We start from the raw sequence: 25273 nt of genomic DNA, 5'->3' as shown, positions 1-25273 counted from the left end.
CCCACAGTAGAAAGAGACTAATTCATTATGTGTCTTCTCAAGTGTTAAGCTCATAATGTAAATTTATTACATGATTAACTGGATTTCATCTTCATATGTTTGCCCAATTTTGTCTTGTGTTATTTATCTTCCTTTTTTTACTGAATTGTAGGGGTATTATATATTTAAGATATTGATCTTTGCCTATTTTATTTATAGGAAAGTCTTTCCCAGATTAATATTTCTCCATTTATATTTTTATGACCAGAAGTTCTTATTTAAGAAAAAAAATGTATATATGTATATATACAATAGCAGTCTTTTCCTTAATGATTTTTGCTTTTGTTGATGTTAATAAATCTTTTTTTACTCAAAGAAAAAAGTATTCATTTAGGTTGACTTTTAAAATAGTCAAAGTTTTGCTTTTCACATTTAAATATATATTTCATTGAAAATTGGCAAAAATATTTTACAACAAAGTACACTATTGTGAAGTGCCAGAATCACAATTGAAAAGAAGACTTAAACATGTTTAGAGAAAACTTACAAAAAAAAAAAAACCCGAATATATTATATAAAGGAAAGTGAACTCAAAATAGCATCAGACTCCTAAACATCAACTCAGGATGCAAAAAACTGTAGAGCAATGCCTCAAAATTACTAGGGAAAATAATTTTCAGTCCAGATTTTTTTTCTCCTCTCATTCTATTCAATTTTTGTCTATCTTTTAATTTTGTCTCTTTTTAAATGTTTTTTTAATTTGTTTTCTTATTTTCTTATTATTGTGATCTGAAAGTTATTTTTATATTCTGGATGCAAATATTTTTTATCAGATACATGATTTGCAAATATTTTCTCCCAGTCTGTGGTTTGTTTGTCATTCTACTAATAGTGTCATTTGAAGAACAGAATTCTTATTTTGATGAAGTCCAGTTTAATCATTTGTCCCTTCATGGATAGAGCTTTTGGAATTGTAGCTAGGATATCTTTGCCTAATTCAAGTTTACAAAGATTTTCTCCTATATCCTTTTCAACAGATTTATAGTTTTGGTTTTATATTTGTACCTCTGATCCATTTTAAATTAATTTTTATATATGTTATGAGGTATGAATTAAAGTTCATTTTTTCTGCCTAGAGTACCTCATTGTTTCAGCACAATTTATTGAAAAGTTGGTCCATTATCTACTCAATTTCCTTTGAATCTTCATTTAAAATTGATTAAGCACATATATTTATCTATCTTTGTTCTGTTAATCTATTTATATAACTATTATTTAAGACCATACGATATTGTTAACAAGCTTTTTAATTCATCTTGAAGTAAGGTGAAATTAATCTTTTAAATTTGCTTTTATCCTCAAAGTTGTTCTGGCTAAGTCTACATTTTTTTAAAAAAAGTTCAATATGAATGTCAGAATCAGTTTATCGATTTCTACAAAATCAAGATTTCTTTTGCATGAAACCTGCAAGTGAAATTTGGGACTCTTAACATCTTAACAATGTTGATTATTATACCCGTGAAGTTTTGCCTACTTTTACAATTCATATTACAAATCAAACGGTATTTTACTAAGTGACTCTAAAGAATAATGCACTCCTATCTTGCAATGTTAAATGTAACTATTTTGGTAAGACATTTATCTCTGTGGCATATTTATGCTAATTAATTTCTTGGAATTTATGATAAAATGTTTAAAACATGTATATTTAAGAAATTTTATGTATTTCATTTTGCTTCAAGATAACATACTAGGGCGCCTCAGGTGCATACTAGGCTCACATACTAGGCTCAGTGGGTTAAAGCCTCTGCCTTTGGCTCAGGTCATGATCTCAGGGTCCTGGGATCGAGCCCCTCATCAGGCTCTCTGCTCAGCAGGGAGTCTTCTTCCTCCTTTCTAAAAAAAAAAAAAAAAAAAAAGATAACATACTAAATACAAATTAGAGTGTTGTCATGACACTTGTGTTTGAAACTTGAGGCTATCCCTTAACATCTCAGCATAATTCCCAGTGACTCAATTCTAAAGATCTATCCATTAATATTCCTAAGTGGATCTTTTTTCAAGCTTGGCAGCAGGGCTCAAATGCATTTTGTTGTAGTAATGAAATATTTTGCATAAATAGAAAAATCACTGTTGTTGCTTGAGATTTTACACCAATTGCAATCATTTTGGAAGTATTGACAATTTGTATCATGTAAAGTAATCATGCTCTATGAAGCTGCGACCTATTAAAAAGTTTTACTAGATGCTACTTTTTCAAAACACTTTTCAGTGGTGTCTTGGGTTTTGATGTACATGATGCTTAAGGGAGGTTATTATGCTAAAAATAAATGCTCAGTTAAAATGTCTACTTTTGGAAAATTGCATTTGAAATAACTAAGTAAAAATTTCTGGCCCAGGAACAATCTCAGCAAATTCCTACTTTCTCTCACCTCCATCACCATCAGAAACTTAGAACTGGAATGGGTTATTGAGTGAGAGCAGAGAAGTGAATTCCAATTACTCTTGTAGCTAGGGTCCTGATATTGGGTATCATTTGAATTTGTGTCACAATAGATTTTATTTAGCTCCCGACTTGGAAACATTATATAAGTGACCCAAATGCTGTTTAGACCCTGATGTATTTGACAGAGACCATAAAATTGTTCAGCTTTCATCTGTACCTCCCATCTTCTGAGCCTTACTTCCATTCTCAATGGGCTATTCACCAAGGACTGCCTTATCCCAGCCTCCCTGACTCTGCACTTCTGTTTACTTTCCCCAGTTAAAAGCTTAAGCCTGTATTAGTTTGCTATAACAAAATACCATAGACTAGGTGGCTTAAACAACAGATATTTATTGGTTCTAGAAGCTGGGATGTCCAAAATCAAGGGGTCAGATAATTTGATTTTGGTAAGGACTCCCTCATTGGCTTGTAGATGGCCACCTTCTCACTGTATCCTCACACGGTGGAAAGAGAACAATTCTCTTCTTATAAAGCTATTCCTTTCTATAGCTTTATAAGAAGCTATCATAAAGGATAAAGGATAAAGCAGATCCTTTACATAACTTTATAAAGCCATCATAAGAACCCCACATTAATAACTTTATCTAACTCTAATTACCTCCTTAAGGTACCATCTCTAAATACAAATACATTGGGGTTAAGGCTTCAACAATTCAGTACCAAGCAAAACTTTTGAGATGCGACTACTGAATGAAGGCAGATTTGCCTTGTCCTCTTATTCATCTGACAGTGGCTGGCAGGCTGGCTCTTTGGGCTTCCTCTCTGTCAGTTATAGACCTAATAGGCACTTGTTTTCTTGTGCTTGAGGAGATATACTTGTTCTGTGCCAAGCACACTGGTATATGGTATGCTATATGGTGTTATATGATAGTATATGGTAAGTGTTATTGCAATGAATTTGAGACAATATCTAAATGTCCCAAATGCCATATCACACATAAGAAAACAAAACAAAACAAAAAAACTAAAATTAGTAGAAGCAAATCATGTATTAATCCAATCTCTTTAAAACTACTTATTAGCAGCTTATTAACACTGTTTATTTGCCCATTTAATCTCTACCATTACATTATGAGCAAAGGGTGGAAAGTGAAAAAAATTATAATCCTCACTTTCAAGGAATTTAAAGTATTCTGTAAAATTAAGCGTTTTAAATTAGAGGGAATCAAATCTCACAAGAAAAGCATAATCATAGTAAAAACAGCTAGAAATTATTTAGAGCCTAGCATATGACACCAGTAATAGAGATTAAAAATTTTCCTCTTTGAAGCTCTCTCAAATCATATGGTAGAAGCATTATTGTATCTACCTTTTCTAATAAGCTATTTAAAAAAGGGCAGTTGAAGCATAAGGAGGTCACATATGAAAAATGATGAAGCCAGGATTCAACCATGCATATTGTTTACTAACTTCCACAGCTTAACTTCTTATTTGTTTACCATTTGTGCTATGGAATAGAAGAGATTACAAATGTGAAAAATTTGCTGAAATACTTAATTTATAGAAACATTTATGATTATAATTCTTTTACTAGTATCATATATTCTTTGGTTATGCAGTTAACACCTTAAAATAAATGTATCATAAATGCATTAAATTGACACTATTGATTCAATTATGATATTTTACTCTTACCTTCAAGTATGATGCATTATTTGCTGTTCTTTGTTGCTTAAATGTTTGAATATAGAATACAAGAGTTCACCTTTAGCAGACAATTACAGAGAACCTAGGTTGCATCTGTAGCAATAGACTAATGATTTTAGATAAATAAAAGGACTATAAAAGGAAGTTTTTGGAAGGAATTGAGAGTAACTCATTGGAGAGATAAGACTTTAAATCATAAAAGCAGAATACAGGAAGAGAATTTAGAAGTTATCCAGTGCAACTTTAATTTTACAAATGGGAAAACTGGAGCTCAGATGTATTGATCATCTAAGATTAGAGTCAGTAGTGATTGAGTTTGGACATAACACAGGTCTGCTAATTTGTAGTGAAGCTTTCCTTCCATGACCCCATTTGAAATAAAGATCAATAAAAATTATTATGATGTATAATAGCTTTACATTTGTTAATTATCAGAGTCTTTCTATTCTAATTTGTACCATATCATTTTCACTGGTGGCTTTCTCTTCACTATTAATTTTTTTTTAAAAGACTTTATTTATTTGACAGAGAGAGATCACAAGTAGACAGAGAGGCAGGCAGAGAGAGAGAGAGGAGGAAGCAGGCTCCCTGCAGAGCAGAGAGCCCGATGCGGGGCTCGATCCCAGGACCCTGAGATCATGACCTGAGCTGAAGGCAGAGGCTTTAACCCACTGAGCCACCCAGGTGCCCCTTCACTATTAATTTTGTGTTCACAATAAAAAGCTACTATAATGCCATGCTTTATTTAATTATTTATTTTTTATGGCTGTTACAATTCTCATTAAAAAATCTTTTTTTATGGCTTATGATAAAAGTTTTGTTTTTTCTTAAGGTTGTAATGCCAGCCTGTATAATGTGGATGGAATAAAACTCAATTCATTTTTTTGAGTGGAAGTTGTATTTGAATTAAAACACATTATTCCATCTTGTCACCTAAACTAAAGCAAGAATTTAGAGAAATGCTCATAAAGGACAGTTTCTATGGATATAGCTACATTGTTGCAGATTGAGCCCCTTGCAAATATTTAGCCCTGTATTTTTCCACAACTACTTTTTTTAGCTTTAGATTTTTTTGTTTTTTTTCCCTGATAATACAAGTTAAATTGCTCTACATGATTGTTAAAAGATTCCTACATTTCCCCAAATAATTCTTCATCACATATGTAAATTTCAGAAGCTGTGAAAATGAATATAAATTAGAACATCTGAAGAGAATGAATTATGTAAAACAATTCATTAAATGTATTATACAAAATTGCTACTTTCTTTGGAGTTTATAGGAAAGATGAGGGCATTTCCTAGGGCTCCCATCGATTACATGGTTAAATTTATATCCTTTTAGGGAGCTGGAGTCACTGTCTTCTGTTGCAAAGCCAGGTATGAGTTATTATAATTACTGGCATCACAGATTTATTTTTAATTATTCATAAAAGTGATCTAAACAATGGAATCCCCAAATGAAAACACACAGTGCTGTTTTAGAAGCCATCTGTGACTGTTTGAAGCACCAGTGAGATGCCAATTTTGTTTTTTATGCCAACACAGGAACATACCAAATTGATGGGGTATATATTTTTTAACATATGACTTTTTTTTCAGCAGGGATATTTAAACATCGTATGTATAAGGTATAAAAATATCAATGTTGCTGTGATGTGTTAATGGGAAGCAAACATAATGGAGACTTCGAAAGGAGGTTAATGTGAACTCATTTGATGTAATTCAGCAATAATTATCCTCCACTCCACGTTTGAAATTGGGGAAACATAGAAAAAGAATGGCTCAGTGTCTAAATAATCAACTGAATGCAAGTTATTTCCATATAGTGGATTTTTTTTTTAAAGATTTTATTTATTTATTTGTCAGAGAGAGAGAGAGGGAGAGAGAGCAAGCACAGGCAGACAGAATGGCAGGCAGAGGCAGAGGGAGAAGCAGGCTCCCTGCTGAGCAAGGAGCACGATGCGGGACTCAATCCCAGGACACTGGGATCATGACTTGAGCCGAAGGCAGCTGCTTAACCAACTGAGCCACCCAGGCATCCCTCCCTATAGTGGATGTTTAAGAAATGTAGTATTAAGCATTCCTTAAATTTTGAGATTATTTATTGATGGATTGACCTTAAAAGGAATAAGCTTTTCATAGTTTCTCTGTGACTGATATTTATGCCATATCTTGGTATTTGATCTCAAAATTTCTATTCATATTGAGTGAAATGTGGGATGTGAGCTAAGTCTGCAAGGATATCCAGTGGGGACGTTTTTCTCTGCAGTGTTTTCCTTTTTTTTTTTTTTTTTTTTTTTTTAAAGATTTTATGTATTTATTTGATGCAGAGAAATCACAAGTAGGCAGAGAGGCAAGCAGAGAGAGAGGAGGAAGCAGGCTCCCCGCCAAGCAGAGAGCCCGATACGGGGCTCGATCCCAGGACCCTGGGATCATGACCTGAGCGGAAGGCAGAGGCTTTAACCCACTAAGCCACCCAGGTGCCCCCAGTGTTTTCCTTTGTTCTTTGAAACACTTGAATCAGATTTCCATATCTTTTTTTTTTTTTCCTTTTTCTTCTTTATTTGTTTAGTCTGGATTTTATACCCCACTTACAATGAGACTATTTTTTTATTATTATTATTAAACTTACAGCCACAGAGAAATCAGCCTCATTCTATTTGATATTGCTAGATTTGTCCTTGGGTTTTCCATTGCTATTGACTTTAGAGCAGAGAAAAGAGATTCAAAATGAGAGATCTCAATTTGCCCTATGGCTTACCCTGACCTCTGAAATTAATGATTGTAATGGAGCCCTACCATAGTCTCCTCTATTGATCTCACACCATGCAGAAACACCATATCATGGTTGGAAGCCAGTAATCATTTTAATATTTTCTTTTTGGTCTTATTGAACCTAAGACTAAAAGAAACTGCTTAAAGCAGATTCTGTATGTGGAATCATCACTTAGTTTTTAAAAACTACTCTGAGAGTTTATCCATTTTAACATACTCCTTTGTCTCTACCAGTATTTGGGAAGAGAGGATTTAAATGCTAGCCCTCAAGTTGTCATTTTTCCTAAAGTATAATTTATCTTGTTTTGAAGTCTCATCATCAAACACAAACATCTATTATTGGTCTGTGCCACGTTAATACAGTGACAGTCCCAGGAGCTATTAAGGTTTATAGGACTATTTTATCTTCCTATAAATTGTCCCAGAGCAGTGTGCTTTTCCATGCTTCTAGGCTGTCACTTCTCAGTACTCTTATGTCTCTAGATACCAGTCAATCTCGGCCTCCTATTTTCATGATTCTAATATACTGAGGGATTAGACAACACCTGTTAAATTAGTCTTTTCTTAAAGAGAGCTTCACAAAGACTCCTCCAGAATAAAGAGCATTTTTAACCTGCAAACTGTTATGTCTATCTTAGTTGGTTTTTAATAAGGCTTGGTTTTTTTTGGCTGTTGTCACATGAAGATTTTTCCAAAGACTCCTGCCTAGTTTGGTTAAGTATTCTTCTATAGTTTTTAATTATGATAGGGTCTCTTACACATAAACATTTTCAACTAGTTTAAGAAAAAATCTTATAATTATTTATTATGCACTGTCATCCAGCCACATTTTGCTAGATAATGGGGACACAGAGACAAACAAATTATATCCATGTTTTGTGAGAAGCTCAAGCATTAATGCCCTCTCTTCTCCCCTACTGAGAAGGATAATCTACCTTACTGGGTCGATGGGTTCAAATGCTAATCTCAACCAGAAATACTATCCAAGACATACTTGACACAAACTTTAATGTCTCCAGCTGACATACAAAATTAATCACTGTAGATACATAACATTTAGGTAAATGTAATGGGATAAGCAATGCAAACCCAAACTGGGACACAGATAGCAAGAAATGATAAATGAGGAAGACAATGTACTATTTTTTTCTTTTTTGAACTTAGCGGTTGACTAGAATTTCAATGTTTTAAATAGAAAGGAGATATTTAAGAGGACAACTGATAGCTCCTGGAAGGCAGATAATTCTAAGCAGTGTAGGGAGACTACTTGGATAAAATTGAGCACATAGATTGGGACAAATAAAATGCTGGTATCTTTAAAAGTTTCTTAAAAAGATAATTCTGTGCTTTAGAATGAGCATGAAATAGAAATATATTAATGAAAGTGAATTATATTAGTATAGTAATATGGTAAAAAAAAACAAACACACCCTACTAAGACGAAATCATGAAAAAACAGAAGATCTGAACCAACAAATAATTAGTAAGGAGAATGAATTGGTAATCTTAAACTTCTAAACAAAGAAAATCCCAGGACCAGATAGCTTCACAGGTTAGTTCTAGAAAACATTTAAAGAAGAATTAATGCCAGTTATTTCTAACTCTTCCTAAAAATTGAAGAGGAGGGAACATTTCCAAAATTGTTTAACAGGGCTAGCATTACTCTTATACCAAAGTCAGATAAGGACACTACAAGAAAAGAAAATTATAAACTCCAAACCATGATGAACATAGATGTAACAATCCTCAACAAAATACTAGAAAAACAAATTTAATAGCACAGTAAAAGGATCATATGCTATGATCAGGCGGGATTTATCCCAGAGATGCAAGGATAGTCCAACCTATGAAAATCAATTAATGTGACATACTACATTATTAGAATCAAGGACCATCGTCATATGATTATCTCAATAGATGCACAAAAAGTATTTGACAAAATTTGATATCCTTTCATGATAAAAACTCACAATAAATTATGTACAGAGGGATGTAATGCTCATAATACCAAGCAGTTAACAATATACTCAATGGTAAAAGCTGAAAAGTTTTCCTCTAAGATCAGGAAAAAGACAAGAGTGTCCATTCTTACCACTATTATTCAACATAACACTGGAAATCCTAGTGACAGCAATTAGACAAGAAAAATAAATAAAAGGCATGCAAATCAGAAAAGAAGAAATTAAATAGTCTCTATTTGTAGATAACATGAATATATATCTCCCTAACTTGTCCTCCAAAACAAACAAAAACTTATTAGAACTAATAAATGAATTCAGTAAAGTTGTAGGATACAAAATCAACCTACAACAATTGCTTGTGTTCCTATACAATAACAACGAACTATGTGGAGAAGACATTAAGAAAACAATCCTATTTACAATAGCATCAAAATAACAAAATACTCAGGGATAAATTTAACCAATGAGATGAAAGATCTGTACACTGAAAACTTTAGGAAATCGATGAAAGCAATTGAGGACACAAATAAATGTAAAGATGTTCCATGTTCATAGATTGGAAGATTTGATATTGTTAAAATGTTATACTACACAAAATTATCTGCAGATTTAATACAATTCTGACCATAATCCCACTCACATTTTTTAAAGAAATAGAAAAAATTATCCCCAAATTATTATGGAACCACCAAAGATGTCAAATAGCCTAAGCAATCTTAAGAAAGAATAAAGCTGGTGATATCATACTTCCTAATTTCAAAACCTATTATCATGATATTACTTGAAATAACATCACGAATTACAAAACTATATTATCAAAACAGTGTTAAACTGACATAAAAACAAACAGACATATCAATGGGACAAATAGAAAGCCAATAAATAAATCAATAAATTAGTCAATTAATCTTTGACAAGAGTGCCAAATAATACACAATGGGGAAAGGATAGTCTGCTCAATAAATGGTTTTGTGAAAACTGCATATCCACATGCAAAAGAATGAAATTGGACTCTTCCACCACTCACAAAAATTAACTCAGAAAAATTAAAGACTTAAATGTAAGACAAGTGATAAAAACTCCTAAAACAAAACAAAACAAAAACTCCTAAAAGACAACATAAGGCAAAAGTCCCATAACATCAGTCTTAGCAATGATGTCTTGGATATGACATCAAAAACAAGGGCAATAAAAGCAAAAATAAGCAAGGGGGACTACATCAAAATAAAAAGTTTCTGCACAGCAAAGGAAATGATAAAGCATATAAGAAACTTATACAACTCAATGGCAAAATAATAATAATAATAATCATCATCATCATCCAATTAAAAGTGGGCAAAAGACAGTGTGCCTGGGTGGCTCAGATGGTTAAGCATCTGCCTTCAGCTCAGGTCATGATCCCAGGGGCCTGGAATTGAGCCCTGCCTCAGGTTTCCTGCTCAGTGGGGATCCTGCTTCTTCCTCTCCCTCTGCCATTCCCTCTGCTTATGCTCTCTTGCTCTCTATCTCTCTATCAAATAAATAAATAAAATCTTTTAAAAAACGGGCAAAAGACATGAACAGATTTTTTCCCCCCAAAAATGATATACAAATGGCCAACAGGCACCTAAAAAGATGTCCAACATCAATAATCATTAAGGAAATATAAATCAAAACCACAATAAGGTATCACCTGTTAGAATGGCTATTGTCAAAACGACAAGTGGTAATAAGTGTTGGTGAGAGTTTGGAGAAAAGGGAACATTTCACACTGTTGGTGGGAATGCAAACTGGTGTAGTCACTATAAAAAACAATATGGAGGTTCCTCAAAAGATTGAAAATAGAACTGCCATTTGATCCAGAATTCCATTACTCTGTACATATCCAAAGGAAATGAAATCAGTGTCTTAAAGAGTTATCTGTACTTCCATGTTCATTGAAGCATAGATTGATCAACAGGGAATATATTGTATTAATACTTTTTAATTTCCACAGAATATGACAAATAATATGCATCAGTGTAAACTGTATTTAGAAAACTAAATTTCTTCCATTGTTTATTAGTGCATCCCCCTCTTTCAGTAGTATTTAAAGAATCTATTTTGATTATCGACTATAACCTGACTCTATTACAAGATATTGATTATATGGTTTCAGTAGATAGGGTTGTACATGTGACAACTAAAAAAGCTAAGATGCCTAATTAGGAATAAATAGAGAAAATAACATGACAAATAATGTTATTTAAAGCTGAGTTATGGTACCATTTTGATATTTAGTGCATTAGAAGGTGGGAGCTTCTAATTAGACAAGTATGTATCCATTTTAGAAAATTATAAAATTACAAAAAAGTTTAGAAATACTGGATTAAAACATATTGAATCTAATTCAAGCCATCCAGAAGTAATCGCTATTTTTATATATGTCCTTTTATAACCATTACTAAGAGCAATTATGCTCTACTCATTTGCAACTGGTCATTTTAATATTACAATATACAAGAAATTTTTGTTTGTGTCATTAAATTTTCTTCTGTGACATATTTTAATGTCTATATATTTTATTGCATTAACATAACCTACTGTATTTAACCAGTTTTTGAGTATTGTTTTTTGAAATTGTTATTTAAATGTTTTTCATTATTCTGAGTACCACTGATTCCCTTTAAATTTTAATTAAAGATTTGTAAATATTTATATTCTGTGTGATAAATTACTGAAATAGGAGTTGTTCACATATGGTATGCACATTGTATTAGCTTGCTATTATAATAAATCACTATAAAATTTAGTGGTCTAAAGTAGCACAAATTTGTTATCTTTAATGTCCTATTATTATGTCCTATCTTCTTTAGGACATCAGAAGTGAAATGGTTCTCACTGGACTAAGTCAAGTTATCAATGTGATAACATTGACCCTGCCTGGAGAATTCAGAGTAATTCTCTGAGATCAGATAATTAGCATAATTAATTCAACCTGCAACTTTATTTTTTTTTAAGATTTTATTTATTTATTTGACAGAGATCACAAGTAGGCAGAGAGGCAGGCAGAGAGAAAGAGGAGGAAGCAGGCTCCCCAATGGCAAAAAGCCCAACATGGGGCTCAATCCCAGGACCTCAGGATCATGACCCAAGCCAGAGGCAGAGGCTTTAACCCACTGAGCCACCCAGGCACCCCTTGACCTGCAACTTTAATTCTCTTTTATTATATAACACCATGTTCACAGTTTCCAGAGATTGGGTCATCTATTACATCTTTGGGAGACCCATTATAAAGCTTACTACACATATTTAAAATAATTTTTAATGTTACTCTTTATTTTTTAAAATATTTTATTTATTTATTTGAGAGAGAAAGAGAGTGAGAGCACAAGCAGGGGAAGTGGCAGAAGGAGAGGGAGAAGCAGGCTCACGGCTGAGAAGAGAGCTTGATGTGGGGCTCAATCTCAGGACTCTGGGATCATGACCTGAGCCCAAGGTAGACACTTAACTGACTGAACCACTCAGGCACCCCATAATGGTTATTTCCAAATTGACCCAAGTAAATTTTATATTTATAAAATTCTAAAACTTTTGATATTTTGTTGCAACTTGATTCTTCTCTCTCTAATAGCAGATTTATTGAGATATAATTCACATATATAAAGTTCACCATTTTAAAGGGTGCAATTCAGTTATTTTATTTAATTAGTGTACTTATTTTAGGATAATCATAATGCTATACAACTACTACTTTGTTCTGGTTTTTATCAACCCCAAAAGAAAAGCCTCATATTGACTAGGAGTCACTCTATAGTCCTCCCTCTTCCACACATGTATATAAACATACTTGTGTCATGTCTAGCTTATCACAACTTAATGTATTATTTACTTATATTTATTTCAGGCCATTATTTAGGGTTACATTTTGCATTTCAATATTCAATGCATTTGAAGGTTATTTTGGTATATGCTATGAGGTAGAGATGTACTTTATTCTTTTCTAAGAAATAATAATAGTTGCTGTACCATTTATAAGAATGAAATATCATTACTCCATCAAAGTAAATTGTAGCCAACATAAAATCTTAGTAGACAGGGGTCTTTTCTTGGTTATCTATTGGCTCATGTTAAATAGACTATGTAATTTTGGTAAGATTACCATTTTCTTTTAATCATTATAGCATAGTATACAATATAATTTCAATATTAAAATATATATTCAGTTTTCATTTCAACTTTTTAGTGATTTCCTACATTACTATTCCAGAAGAAATATGTGATCTTTTCTCATTAAAATGCGCTTGAACAAATGGCAAAGAAATAGAAATTTAAATATGTAGGCAGCCGCGGACTGGAATGGAGTCAAGAGACCAAACCAGGCCCCAACTCGCGCATCCTTGAAGCCCAGGGGCTAATAGACCTGTGGGTGGAAAAGTTGAGCAGCGCTTGAGAAAGGGCCTGAGCTATGGATCCTAAGACTCTCTGACGTAGTTGCCTGCATGTGCTTATCTGGAATGGGCAAAACAGACCTGTTCATTAAACCATTGTGAGATTGTGCTGTCCTTGCACGGGCCATAAACTATGTCTTGAGCCATTTTGAAGATAATGCACCTGGTTAAAGAATTATCTGAAGAGAGAGACCACTGGCATCAGAGGGTCTGCTATTAGTCCTTGGGAAATAGATAATGGGAAAGCTTGAAGGGTTTTCTGTGCATGTTGCAAATTCTTCAGTAATCAGGTAAAAATAGATACTTCCTTATAATTGTTTCTGTTAGCTATATAATGCCTCACAGCCTTGAATAAAATTGGCACTGCTTGGACATCATCCACTTTGCCCCTCCTCTTCCCATTTCTTTGCATCTTGTCTTCGTCTCACCATCCTCTTGCCCTATCAACCCTGGTCGTGTTGTCATGCCATATGCAACATAAATATAACTTTAAGTTATTTTGTGGAGGCCAAGAAAAACAAATAGTTAACTTGCAGAGATCACAATCCTGCAAGACAGGAGTCTCCCTTGGTTTACAAATGTCCTAGAGATTTACAATTAACTCAGTTCCTCAAGCCCTAACATCACCCTCCCCTCCATAAAACTGAAGGAGGCTGAGGTAGAAGAAAATGGAAAAAGCTAAACCTAAATCTCACTAACAAGAATGCTTGATAGGAGAAATGTGACATTCCACCAGGAAACTCCCAATTGTCATCATGTTAGTGCCTCATCAGAGGGAGAAACGGCCTTGACTGGATAATAACCAGGCCTCCAATATCCTGACAGTCTTTTTTACCTTGATAGCCCTTCTGAACATCCCCTTTGTCCTCACCTACTGCTGAGCCAGCAGTCGTGGCCCAATTATCTACTGCCGAGTCTACTCCCACTCTGCCTTTAGAAAATCTGACTGTACTCTGGTTTGGGGTCCAAGTCCCTACTCCACTGTGTCGGGTATACTTGGGCCTGAGCTTAAGCAGTCAAATAAACTGTCGTGTGATTGCATCGGTGTTGGCTCCTTGGTGGTCTCTTGGACACAAAAACTTGGGCATAACATTTGGGGGCTCGTCCGGGATCTGAAAGACCCCCAGGACCCCAACCCGGAGGGTCTTGAGCCGGCTGGTGAGTGCACTCGTTTTCATCTATTTGCGCATGTACTTTGGGAGCTCCCCTCTGCATTTTTTTTTTTTTTACCTGTAAGAATTCCAATCTGAGTATCTGGAGTCGACATTGGCTCAAGTGGATGCATGGCAGGCCGTCGACTGGGGGATCTTGGGAGACGTCCCTTTGCCCCTTTCTGGAGGCTCGGCTGCTGTTGTGGTTGGGCCTGTGTCTGGAGGCTCGACTGCCATTGTGGTTGGGCCCGGAGGATGAGGTCTTCATCTGGAAAGAGAGCCAGCTGCCGTTACGGCCGGATTCTCCCTTAACTTCCTTCCAGTTTTGTCTTCATGGCCGCGCTGGATCGTTTGTCTTTGAGAGTGTGTTCTTGTTAATTGTTGTTGTAAGTGTATTTGTATTGTTGTGGACTAAGGATGTGATGGGACAGACGCAGACAACTCCTCTGTCTCTGATGATTGACCACTTCTCATACGTTAGGGAAAGAACTCATAACCTGAGCACAGACGTACAAAAGGGAAAATTTCAGACTTTCTGCATGTCTGAATGGCCATCCTTCAATGTTGGATGGCCCCAGGAGGACCTCTGGGTCTGCGGTTGTCTTTGTCCTGTCTTTTTGTTGTCTGTTGCATTGTTGTTGTGTTTGAAGAAATGAGGCAAGCAGAGAGTAAGGGACTCTGACTTTCATCTCTTTGTTCCTCCTAATAGATGTGGGGCTTCTCCCTTACTCATTTCTTGTGTTAATGGCTATAACTGGAGCCAACTGGGGTTGGTCTAACTTGAGACAGAGACTTTAAGGAATATTCCCAAGCAGTTGCCAAAACTCCCTTTGTTTCGGGGAAGTTCCCTGTTTTCTCTGGCCCGACATGGACTGCCTAACCCCTTCTTCCCCCTTGCTGGTGGGAAAGCATGGCGTCTGCTCCTATGTTGGAGTTAAGGAGCTCTAAAACCGGGAATCCTTTCTCTGCCTTCTGGCAGCACTTTGTTTTTCTGTCTCCCCCTTCTGTTTCTACACCAACGTGTGTGGGGCGTGCATTAACTGGCCTCTAGACCATCCTCGGTGCTTCCTGCACCATGGCTCCTTCTCTCTTCACTGTCAAGGAGCAAGAAGAGCACCCCCTGGACCTAACACCCCCCACTCCAGACCTTCCCACCCGTGTCTCAGGTAAAGGTTAAAAGTGGAGTGGGCCCAGGTGGAACATAAATCAGTATTTGAACTAAGTTAAGTTTGTTGGTTTAATTAAGATATACATGTCTTTTAAGCTATTAGCAGTAAACATGAAACTTCAATCAAAGTTTACTGAAGGTCAAATAAGCTCGTGTTATTAAAATTTGTTAGCAAAGAGATGGGTAAACTGATGGTTAATTGTCTGTCTCAAAGTTTTAATGGATAATTGCTGAGATAGCTTTCAAAGTCTTTGGTAACCTGAAAGTTTAAAGTTTTGCTTGGATGACAAATGGAATTAAATTTGTTGGACATCTAGGTCTTTTCTAAATAGGATAAAGTGCTAAAGCATTGAGTACTGGATGTAGGTTTGTGCTTTTGACTTCTTACGGCAAAGAAAATAAGAATATTTAAATCTGTTGGTAAGCATGGCTTGTGCTTAACTGATTTATGAATGGGCATCTAAAGAATTCTGTTATAACCATTCACAATTGGTTAATAGCTGATAATTGGTTAATAACTAAAGGTGTTTCTAAGAGTACAAAATTCTGTTAACTGCAAGACTGATGGAAATAAAGAAAGCAATTCTGTATGTAGAAAAGTAGAATATATGTAAAAAAGATTTAAGGAATGGGAGTACATTTTGTTGAAGGTAAAAGAAGGTAATTTTGTCCTAAATGAAATGGTTGTTTGAAAGAAAATGGCTTGGGACAAAACTTGAATGCAAAGGGAAGTTGTAGAAGGTTTGTGAAGGATAACCTTCAGAAAAGAGAACAGATGACTGATCCTGTTTAAATAAGAAAAGAATGGCAGGGGAGACTGACACCTCCCATTAGCCAGGGATACCCAGAGGAGAGTGTCCAACCTGTTTGAATCTGAAGAGTGCCTGACTGTGTGAATCTGTCTGTATGGCTCCACCGCTTCAGCTATGGAGTCTGAGTGGGCTGCACCCTGAGTCTCACAGGGTGTCATATTGCATAACGGTCATCTACTCCATAGAGTGGCCTGGTCCGGGGCTTATACGAACAGACCTTAGTTAAGACACTTCTAAGTTTCCACGAGGGATGCGAGCAGGACAACATCTGAAAGATCCCCCTCCCTTTGTCTGCGACACCATTCACGATGGGAGGGAAACCTAGTAAACCCACTATCTTAAGACTGCATGCTTAAAAAAAAAAAAAAAAAAGGAAAGGCACTGGTATAAAAAGCTGTTTTTTTTCTGTTTAAAAGGGCAAAGTTTTCTTAGGCTAAAAAATTTTTTTTTATGATTTTCTCTTTGCCTGCCCAGAAAACCCAGTTTCTATGTTTTGTTTTATCAGGTGTTTAACATCCCTAATTATATTTAGACATGTGTTTTAAAACTTTCTAAGGTTTTAGCAATTGTCAACAAGATTTAAATTGTAAATGAGATCTCTTTGACTCATAAAACTTTTCCTTGGTATACTAAGTTACTCAGTAAGTACTGCTAAACCAATAATAAACCTTAGGTTACATTTGGGTAAATGCTGTAACTCTAGAGGTTCTATACATTTCCTAGACTTTAATGTTTTGATAAGGGTCACCACTTGGTATTTAACCATGTCTATTCTGAGTTTTTGTCATTTGTAATTGTTTTAATTCTCTTATAAGAAAAATTCCACCTTAAAGGAAATTCATATGGGAAACTTTCAGGACAAATATAGGTCTTTGATATATTAAAATCCTGGAACTGAAATGGGTAAGAATTTACAGAAGTAAAAGCTGCATTCGGACTAAACCAGAATTAGTAACATGGGACTAAATGAACTGAAAGGTTGTAATGTTATGTCTCTTGATGTTATATCTTATTTTAAACAATTACTGGTTCTGTAATGTTCTCTCCTGCAGACTAGGGAAACTTTTTCTTAAGTTATCTGTAACTTACAGAGATGTAAAAGTACTCATTTGTAAACAAAGCAAGGCATTCAACTTTTCTCTCTATCTGAACCCTCTGAAACCAAAAGTCTCAGCAAGTATTCTTTCTTCCATGGCAAACAGTCATTTGCATAAATTCAATAAGAATTTGTTCTCCTTGTAACAGGACACCATTGGAAACATGGGTTATTTTACCAAGGCTTTGACTGGAATGTCATATTTGAGAAAGACATGCATGGACTCAGATATGATCAGACAGCTTTAAGGAACTAAGGTTGACTTTATGAAACCTGGAGCTGTAAAGCCCCTTGGAACTGTTGGCCTGATACCTTGCTTAGAGTTCCAAGCAGCCTCACCAGGTGAGTAAAGAATGTCACTTCCTGGCAGGTGCAGGAACCTCAGGATACTTTGGGGTCCCCAGGAAGAGGAATTCACCCAAATCGACAGGTATTTCAAGCATGTCTGATGGCAAGTATGTGGCTTGGCTTCTGGCCTGGAGAGACTACTAGAAGTTCAACCCAGAGATTCCTTATAAGAAGTTCCAGCAGGAAAAAAAAAAAAAAGAAGTTCCAGCAGAGCAGATTCTAAAACATCTATATGATCACTCACTGTTCTTGCTGAACTTATGTAAATAATTAGGCCAAGTTTGTTAAAACTGGACTTGTTTTTCAAATAAATCAGTCCTGATTTGGCTATCTCTGGAAATGAGGATTATTTTAGAAAGAAAAATTATGTTCAGTAACACACCTTTATGGATGTTAAATTCTAGATTTGACTGTTTTTATTTTTTTTATTTTTTATTTTTTTTTAATATTTTATTTATTTATTTGACAGATAGAGATCACAAGTAGGCAGAGAGGCAGGCAGAGAGAGAGGGGAAAGCAGGCTCCCCACTGAGCAGAGAGCCCGATGCGGGGCTCGATCCCAGGACCCTGAGATCATGACCTGAGCCGAAGGCAGAGGCTTTAACCCACTGAGCCACCCAAGTGCCCCTAGATTTGATTGTTTTTAAATGCTTGTTTACCTAAGCTAGACAACTTGAGGTAAACTTCAGAGAAGTTGCATGATAGCTGTTTAGATGATCTTGCTTTTGCCTGTCAGTCAGTCCCAGAGATAAGGGGCATTTTGAGAATTACAAACAACCTTACTGAGTGCCCAAGCATTGGCCATCCCAGACGTTACCAAGCCCTTCCACTTGTATGTGGATGAAAAGGCAGGGGTGGCCAAAGGAGTTTTGATTCAGACTCTGGGGCCTTGGCAAAGGCCAGTAGCCTATCTTAGCAAGAAACTAGATCCCGTAGAGGCTGGGTTCCCCCTTGCCTCCACATAATTGCTGCCATGGCCTTCCTGGTCAAGAATGCAAGTAAATTAACTAGGGTATCAGGCTCTCCTCCTTAACAATGACTGATTAGTCTGTACTCCAGTCACTGCAGGCATTACAGTCTAGCCCACACAAGGATCCTAACTGCCCACACTGAGATGGAGACGGAGCTGGAACCACATCCTTACCAACCCAGTGACTTGATTTGGATGCGCTGCTGCCAAGTGAATAACTTGGAGCCTTGCTGGAAGGGACCCTACATCGTGATCCTGACCACTCCAACTGCTCTCAAGGTCGATGGGATTACTCCCTGGGTCCACTCACATATGGCCAGCTGACCCACATGCCATTCTCAAGGACTTTATTCCAGAATGGAAGAGCCAGTTGGACAAGGACAATCCCTAAAACTGAGACTGCGCCACTCTCATGTACCCCACTAATGTTACTTATACTATGCCCTCTTCTTACACCAGTGCGGGGAGTGAAAAGTAACCCTCACTATCCGCCTTCTCCTCTTCACCTTTGGGCCCTGCATTATCAATAGGTCAGTTTCTTTTGTCAAAGACAGAGTTGGTGCAGTTCAACTCATGGTACTCAGATAGCAATACCAACCACTGGACCTTGTTACTGAGACCAGCCTGGACCCATGATTGGGTCCTTCCTTAGGTTCCTCTGAGAGGGGAAAATGTGGAGGCCAAGAAAAACAAATAGTTAACTTGCAGAGATCACAATCCTGCAAGACAGGAGTCTCCCTTGGTTTACAAATGTCCTAGAGATTTACAATTAACTCAGTTCCTCAAGCCCTAACATCGCCCTCCCCTCCATAAAACTGAAGGAGGCTGAGGCAGAAGAAAATGGAAACAAAGCTAAACCTAAATCTCACTAACAAGAATGCTTGATAGGAGAAATGTGACATTTCAGGAAACTCCCAATTGTCGTCATGTTAGTGCCTCATCAGAGGGAGAAACGGCCTTGACTTGATGATAACCAGGCCTCCAAGATCCTGACAGTCTTTTTTACCCTGATAGCCCTTCTGAACATCCCCTTTGTCCTCACCTACTGCTGAGCCAGCAGTCGTGGCCCAATTATCTACTGCCGAGTCTACTCCCACTCTGCCTTTAAAAACTCTGTACTCTGGTTTGGGGTCCAAGTCCCTACTCTGCTGTGTCAGGTATACTTGGGCCTGAGCTTAAGTTTGTCAAATAAACCCTCGTGTGATTGTATCAGTGTTGGCTCTTCGGTGGTCTCTCGGACATGAAAACTTGGGCATAACAATTTCACTAATTCAAAAATGGTATCTCATCAACACTGTCTTCACATTCAGTAGCATTTTAAGTCTCAGTTTATTCAATCATTTTCTTCTCTTAATATTTTTCATCATATAGCTCTGAACATTTCTTTAAAGGCTATCCTTAGGTAGTTTTTAGTATTTATTTATTGGAATGCTGTTTAGAAGACCAGGGAGGTTTCAGAAAGTAAATGGCATTCGATTTTTAAGCAGGACTTGAAGCATACTTATAATTTTGGTTATATGGACATGGGGAAAGGTAGCAGAAATCACCCTATAAAAACCTCAGGGGAGAGCATATGTGTATGTATTTATAAATGTATATATATGTAAAGAGTAGTGTGTGTGAATGGATTCATTCTTTTGAAATTATTTAGTAAAAACTTTGGCATCATAATTAGAAATTATATTTTGGCAACTATACCTGACCTTTGTCATTATGCAAATTTTAAGTGGTTGGCCTCTGAAGTTTCTTGTAGAAATTTTGTAGACATAATGAATAAGGATTATTAAATCAAGTCACTAAGTATTTAATTTTGGATGCCCTTTATTTCCATTACATTCATGCAATGTGTTTAAGATCTATTTATAAGACCATACCAATTTTCTCCACTTAACAGTGCAGTGAAATAATTCTGTGAGAGATAAAACGAATCAAACATAAAAGTTCAAATCTTGAATTAAAATGAATTCTTTGTCTAATAAGTAATGTTACTGTCAGATATTTTATTAAAATATTCTGACCTATAGGTATCCATGATTTTTTGTGGTTTAAATAACCAGAACCTGAAATTTCATTATAATTGAGTTATTCATTTTTTTATTAAGTTAAGAGCTAAGTATTTTCAGAAATAAAAATAAAAATAGACCAGTAGGATAATAAACCATCTTTTTTTTTAAAAGATTTTATTTATTTATTTGGCAGAGAGAGATCACAAGTAAGCAGAGAGGCAGGCAGAGAGAGAGAGAGAGGAGGAAGCAGTATCCCTGCAGAGCAGAGCCTGATGCGGGGCTTGATCCCAGGACCCTGAGATCATGACCTGAGCCGAAGGCAGAGGGTTAACCCCCTGAGCCACCCAGGCACCCTGGATAATAAACCACCTTAACAGTTTCCTATTACGGATCATTTTCAATGAGGACATCAAAACATCAAAATAATTTTTCTCCAGTCAAAAGATTAATATTCTCTGAGCAAGAAAAAAATGAAAAAATTTATCAAAAATATTTTTTCTTTTATAATAATTAAAATTTATAATAAATAGTCTATGCAGGACAAATCTTAAAGAGAAGAGGAATTAAAACTCAGTGCATCTAACAGTATTAATTAGAATAATTATCAATTGAATATGCTAATCAAAACAAAATCAAGATGACAGAATTTAAAGCAAAATCTAAATATCTTTATTTTGACAAAAAAGTCAAGAGTAAAGAGAAATAAGAATATTAAAAAGTACAAATGTAAAAGGAATAACTTGAGATACTCAGATAATACAAAATAGAATTTGGGATATCAATATCAGACAAAGGGAAAATTCAAGGAAAAAAATCAATTAAATGATCCTATGCAAAATTTATAAGGTCACGTATCTTTCACCTAATAGTACTTTCCTATTTTATGGCTCCACATAATACATTTGGTGAACAAATACATTTGTGCTATAAAACAGATAGAAACTTTTGTGAAGACATAGGCAATCAAATAGAAACATTGAAATAGTCCAAATTTTTTAACAGATTTAACATGGCTATTGACATGGCTATTTTAAAAAAGCTCTGAACATTTCTATTAATAATATTGATATTAATCTATTAATAATTTTGAACTCTAGCAACAGAGAATAAACTCTATTTTCATGTGGCTATGGAACATATGCAAAATGCTTATTTGTTTTATTCCACAAATTAAAAGAAAATAAATTTCCAAATGAAGATTTTTAGGTTTTATAGGCTATAATCTGTGTATAGTGACAGAGAGCCAGCATTAATCACATAAATTTAAATAATCACACAGAGAAGTGTCCAATATCAGTGCAAAACATTCTCCTAAATAACTTTTTGAGAAAATAACAAGTTAAAAACAAAACAAATCAAAATAATTATTAATTATGGAGATCATGAACACTTAAATGACACAAATAATCTGCCTTTCTATATAACAGAAAATTTTGGAAAATTAAAATTAGGAAATAAAATGCCATGTAAAAGAAAATTTCTGCTGCTAGTAATGACAGAGTAAGTATCTGCAATATCTAGATCTAGTACAAAGGTAACTACCTATAGTCGCCAGAGAATGAACAGAAGCAGACAGACATGGTTGGAGAGTACACAACTGAGGAAGAGGAGCTGAAGAAAATAAGTTCAAATTTTTTTATTTTAGGCTGAGATCTGATGCTTTAGGCATACAGTGTAGTCAGTATGGGTGCTTCGGGCGGGGGGGGGAACTTAAACAATATTTCTGTCCTGGGAAATTAGAAAATTAAGTCTAGAAAACTGTAATCTCTGGAGATAACAGGGACATCTCAGAAAATAAATAGGAGAGGAGGATACACAATTTCTGTCAATCCATATTTCTGATTAACCTCAAAATTACACATGAACAGAAAAGATTCAAAGGATACCTTAGCTAAGGACAGAAGATCTGAGCTGACACTGTAGGTGTCACGGAAGAAAAGATAAATTTGCTACCCAAATCCAACCCAAATAATTGACTAGTAAGAAAGACAATCTCTCCAGAGAAAAAAAAGCACATCCTCAGGATAAAATCCAACATTATCTGACATAAGAAGAAAGACAGTGGAATACACTCTCAAGAGGAAAGGTAACAAACTGAGACCACCTCTGAGATGACTCAAACAAATATAAAGATTTCCAGCAGGAAAATAAAGAATTTTTTAAAGAGCCAAACATTTAAAGAAGAACTAATTCCTATTCTCCTGAAACTGTTCCAAAAAATAGAAATGGAAGGAAAACTCCCAAACTCATTTTATGAGGCCAGCATTACCTTGGTCCCCAAACCAGAGAAAGACCCCATCAAAATGGATAATTACAGACCAATATTCCTGATGAACATGATACAAAAATTCTCACAAAAATACTATCCGATAGGATCCAACAGTACATTAAAAGAGTTTTCACCATGACCAAGTGGGATTTATTCCAAGGCTGCAAGGTTGGTTCAACATTCGCAAAACAATCAATGTAATACAATATGTTAATAAAAGAAAGAATAAGAACCATAAGATACTCTCAATAGATGCTGAAAAAAAATGTCAAAGTACATTTGACAAAGTACAGCATGCTTTCATGATCAAAACTCTTCATAGTATAGGGATAGAGGGTAAATACCCCAATATCATCAAAACCATCTATGAAAGCCCACAGCGAATATCATTCTCAATGGGGAAAAACTGAGAGCTTTTCCTCTAAGGTCAGGAACACAGCAGGGCTATCACCACTGCTACTCAACATAGTACCAGAAGTCCTAGCCTCAGCAATCAGACAACAAAAAGAAATTAAAGGCATCCGAATTGGCAAAGAAGTCGTCCAACTCTCACTCTTTGCAGTGATATGAAAGACCTCAATGGGAGACGGAATCCATCAAAATCCTTGAGGAGAACATAGGCAGTAACCTCTTTGACCTCAGCTGCAGCAACTTCTTCCTAGAAACATCTCCAAAGGCAAGGGAAGCAAGGGCAAATGAACTATTGGGACTTCCTCAAGATCAAAAGCTTTTGCACAGCAAGGGAAACAGTCAATAAAACCAAAAGACAACTGACAGAATGGGAGAAGATATCTGCAAATGACATATCAGATAAAGGGCTAGTATCCAAAATCTATAAAGAACTTACCAAACTCAACACCCAAAGAACAAATAATCCAATCAAGAAATGGGCAGAGGACATGAACAGACGTTTCTGCAAAGAAGACATCCAGATGGCCAACAGACACACAAAAAAGTGCTCCACATCACTCTCCATCAGGGAAATACAAATCAAAACTACACAGAGATACCACTTCACACTAGTCAGAATGGCTAAAATTAACAAGGCAGGAAATGATGGATGTTAGTGAGGATCTGGAGAAAGGGGAACCCCCCTACACTGAACAAAAATGTTGAATTAAAAACAAAGCTTTAGGTCTATATTAGTCAATATGAACTGCCGTAGAAATATACCATAGACTGCGTGGCTTAAACAGCGGACATTTACTTTTCATAGTTCTAGGGGCTAGAAGTCTTGGACCAGTTTCTGTCACAGCAAGTTTCTGGTGAGAGCTCTTCCTGGCTTGAAAGAAGCCACCTTCTCACCTATACTTACATAGGAGAGAGAGAGAACTCTGGTGTTTTGTTCTTTTATAATGGCACCAGTCCTGTAAGATTGCTGTATCACCCTTATGACTTAATTTAACCTTAATTTAACCTCCTTGAAGGTCCTGATCCCAAATATAGTACAGTGGGGGTTATAGCTTCAACATATGAATTTTGGGGCAATACAAACATTCAGTCTATAACAAGGTCACTGTTAGTATCACAATCTAACCAGTCTAACATATGATTGGAATTGCAGGATATGAGACAGAACTTGGAGAAGAAAAAAAAAATTAATTAAAAAAAAAGCCAGAATTCCCAGATATTAAAAAAAAGATGCTTAGAGATAAAATATGATTAAATAAAAGCAAACAAACATGCCAAGGCACTTTATGGGAAAATTGCTGGAAACCAAAGAAAAAGAGCTAAAGGTAAAAAAAAAAAGCAAGAGAAAAAGTATATGAGAACAATGAGATTCATTGAACCACTTTCTCATCAGATACTACAGATGATAGAAGAAAATGCAAAAGTATCTTAAAGTGTTGAAAGAAAAAGAAATAACCTGTCAATCCAAATCCTATATCCAATGAAATAAGTTTCAAGAAGGAAGACAAAATAAAATTTCTGTTGTAAGAATACCAAGAGAATGGATTGTCAGAGACCTAAAACATAAGAAATACTAGATGAAGAAGGTAATCAACAAGATGGTGAACTAGTAGGTCCCAACATTTGTTTCCCCCACAAAAACAACAACAGCAACAAAAACAATAAATAAACTACTAAAAACTGACATACAACTCTGGGAAAGATGTGGGCTACAATTAAGAAGCAGGAGAAATGCTGAAGAAGTAAAACTGGAGGGTGGCTTCGT

This window comes from Enhydra lutris, unplaced genomic scaffold (assembly GCF_002288905.1).
Source record: "Enhydra lutris kenyoni isolate GAN:26980312 unplaced genomic scaffold, ASM228890v2 scaffoldscaffold18, whole genome shotgun sequence".
Classification (NCBI taxonomy): domain Eukaryota; kingdom Metazoa; phylum Chordata; class Mammalia; order Carnivora; family Mustelidae; genus Enhydra; species Enhydra lutris.
This window is presented reverse-complemented; position numbering follows the sequence as displayed.